We start from the raw sequence: 3,712 nt of genomic DNA, 5'->3' as shown, positions 1-3,712 counted from the left end.
CACTCTAGCCCGGGCAAAAGAGTGAGACTCTGTCTCAAAAACAAAAAAAAAGAATAAGCAGGATTTAAAAGGGGAGTCAGGGCCTGGTGTGGTGGCTCCCGCCTGCAATCCTAGCACTCTAGGAGGCTGAGACGAGACGGGAGGATTGCTTGAGCTCAGGAGTTCGAGACCAACGTGAGCAAGAGCAAGACCCCATCTCTACTAAAAATAGAAAAATTAGCCAGGCATGCTGGTGTGCACCTGTAGTCCCAGCTACTCGGGAGGCTGAGGCAGGAGGATTGCTTGAGCCCAGGAGTTTGCGGTTGCAGTGAGCTATGATGACGCTACTGCACTCTAGCCTGGGAGACAGAGAGGGACCCTGTCTCAAAAGTAAAATAAAATAAAAGGGGAGTCAGGGCAGGTGGGCACATCATGATGGGGAAACCAAGAGAGGCAAGGGGAGGAGGCAGGAAGACCACAGCCTGTTTGGGAGACAACAAGATCCCTCAGTGTAAGCAAAGGTTTGTACCCAGGAGGTTTGGAAAGTAAGTTTAAAACATTTGTCTGGGCCAACCGCAGAGAACCTGGAGTTACAACAAACCTTCATTGTGTGCTGGCGAGGCAGTGGGTGCCGTGCTCCATGCCAGGGAAGCTGGCAACCCCCAGAGGGAGACACACTTTTAGCATAATGTGACACATGTCCATCTCTAAGGAGTCTGGGTGTTAAGACAAACGAAAGTCTCCGGGCTGGGGAGTAACAGGCTGCAAGGAAAACCAGCCTAACAGTTGGAGGATAAATTGGAAAGCAGGAGTTAGGGAGGAGAAGCTGGAAGCCAGAGGCTGGATAGGAGAAGATACAAATGGTCCAGGTTGTCCACAAGCGTGGGCATGAGTGGATGGTGCTCAGAGCGCCGGGTGCAGCGTTGACAGTAGGCATCTGGAAAGGACAAGCATGTCATGGAGTGAGGTCCATGGTTGTGGAGAGAAAGGATCCTGTGGACACAGCCTGCTCTGGAGACAGTCAGCTTCATCCGCCAAAACACAGCCCTTCTGGGGAGAAGCCGAGGGGCGCAAGGGCGCAGTCTCAGAGGCCCTCCTCAAAGCCCCCAGCGAAACCTTGAAAGATGAAATCCCAGTGAGAGGAAGGGGGCGCTGGGCCAGCAGGAATCCTGTCCCCTGGGCTGGAGGGGAGCCCTGGGTCTGGCTTCTGTAGAGCCTGAAACAGAATCCAATTTGCCATGTCCCTAATGATGTTATGTAATGACATTACATAAGCCCATTACATAAATCAAAGTCCTGCTACTGACCAAGAACGTCCCCTGCCCTGAGGCTGACCTAATGCCAGGCCTGAAGGCTCTGTCCTTTGTCAGGGCAATTGGATAAATCTATTTCCCAAAGCCTCTGTCAAATCTTCCTGACCCCAATACCTCTGTCTTTAGGATCCCTGTTACTTTCGACCCATCTGGCTTCAGTCTGCCCATCTCTTTCCCTCAAGACACTCCCCAGAAGCCCTCCCCACCTCAACTCACCTCCCCCAGCACGCCAGCCCCAGCCCTGCTCCCTTCAAACCCTCCTACACCCCAGGCAACTTCACCCTTGGGAAGCTGTCTCTTCCCAAGTAAACCTTAGCTCAATTTACAGAAACACCAAACAAAACAGTCATGTTTTAAGGAAAAAAGCTCAGTTCTCAGTTGCTCCTACAGTCTCTTAAAAGTCAACTGTTTACTGTCATGTCAAAGCTATTTTATACTGTTATAAAAGTAAGAAAATGTAAATTTAAAAATCACTGTAGTCTGCGGCCACCCTGCCCTGACCGCGCCGGATCCCGTCTGCCCTCAGAAGCTAAAAATCACTGTAGAACAGTCGAGGTGCAGTGGCTCACGCCTGTAATCCTAGCACTCTGGGAGGCCGAGGCAGGAGGATCATCTGAGGTCAGGAGTTTGAGACCAGCCTGAGCAAGAGCGAGACCCTGTCTCTACTAAAAACAGAAAAATTAGCTGGGCGTGGTGGCGCATGCCTGTAGTTCCAGGTACTCAGGAGGCTGAGGTAGGATGATTGCTTGAGCCCAGGAGTCTGAGGTTGCAGTGAGCTATGATGATGTCACTACACTCAACCCAGGGCGACAGAGCAAGACTCTGTCTCAAAAAAGTAAAAAAAGAAAAACAAAAAAAAACACAAAAAATGAAAACTTATAGAATAAAAGTTTGAAACAAAATTTTTGTCGAATCTTTTAGCTTTTTGGAATGGCAGGATGCATCTCGAAAGTGCTAACCTTTCAGCACAGCACAGTGCTGGCCAAGGGCCCTGGCATGTCAGCCGCCTGAAGCCAGGGCTGCCTTCCTTCCCCCGACCCCTTACCCGCCACCTTCCTCTCCTAGAGCTGCGGTGCCCCAGCCCCTCCCAACACAAGAAGCCCCTGCCTTGGCCTCTGCTACCCCAGCTTTGGCACGGGGGCTCAGAGAGGCAGGGATTGAAGTGATGCATCAAGGCGTGGCCAGGAAAGGCACGGAGCAGGTCCTCCCTGCAGCCTTCAGAGGGAGCGCGGTCCTCTAGCACCTCCATTTCAGACTTTTAGCCTCCAGTACTGTGAGAGAATCGATTTCTGTTGTTCTGAGCCATGTGGTTCGTGGTATTTTGGTAAGGAGCCCCAGGAAACGAATGCAGGGCCTTTGGTAAAAGAGCCACATGGCACAACCCCCCGGTCCCCCCGCCTCGGTGTTCGTGTGCGGGGTGGGCAAGCAGGGGACGCGAGGTCGGCGGGACGACTTTCTGCGATTCTCAGACACGGAGGCGTGGAGTTGGGCCCGGGCTGGGCGATGTCACCGACGTCCACGAGGCCTGGGCTCTCTTCACAGATCCCCGGGCGCCTGCTCCCTGAGCGCACCCCGAGATCCTGCTACCCTCCTTCCCACCTCCTCCCTCGTGCCCTCCCGGAGCTGCACCTGTGTGCGCTGCCCGCGCTCCCCCGAGCATCGCCTGCTTGGATGCCAGCCACCTTTCCCAGCGACTTCACTCAAGATGCCACAATGTATATTCCCTACGAAAACTAAGCTTCATCATGCCTGACAATCCCTACGAAATAAAATCACGGTTGACATCCGCATCTCAATGTGGACCCCTGCGCCTCTGCCTTAGGGTGACTGCATCGTTCACTTCTGGAAAGTGGACCACTTCTGGAAAGGCAACATCTTGCCACAGATGCCCAAGCCCACCTTTGGTTGCTCCGTTCTTGTCCCCAAGTCTCTGCCATCCAGCGCTGTGGCTTGCTGTCTTAGGCACTGAGGAAAGAGCCCTTTTTCCTCTCCCAGGAGACAGGCGAGTGTTAACAGGTGGGCGAAGAAAGTCACATTTCCTGGCTGGCAGAAGCCTTGTCTTGAGGATCTCGCAGTCTTGGCAAGTAATCCACCTCCTCGGGGATGCTGTCCTCACCCTCCTCCACGTGTCCCTCATTGCTCCTTGCTCTTCGTCCTGTGACCCTTTGCACATACTTCTCAGACACATCGACCCACTACATCCTCCCACGAGTCTGTGAGTGCCCTGAAGACCGTGAACCTGAGGGTCCTCTCTGCAAGGGGACAGTGGAGCTGGGTGTTTAAAAGCCCAGGCCCTCGGGCAACGCAGATGAAAACCACCGTGAGACACCACCTCTTACCCACTAGGATGGCCGCCGTCAAAAAACGTCATCAAAAAACAGAAAAATAATAATCGTTGGTGAGGATGTGGAGTAATTGGA

Source organism: Propithecus coquereli, unplaced genomic scaffold (assembly GCF_000956105.1).
Source record: "Propithecus coquereli isolate 6110/MARCELLA unplaced genomic scaffold, Pcoq_1.0 Scaffold75, whole genome shotgun sequence".
NCBI classification, from domain to species: domain Eukaryota; kingdom Metazoa; phylum Chordata; class Mammalia; order Primates; family Indriidae; genus Propithecus; species Propithecus coquereli.
The sequence above is the reverse complement of the archived record's forward strand: the minus strand, read 5'-3'. Positions refer to the sequence as shown.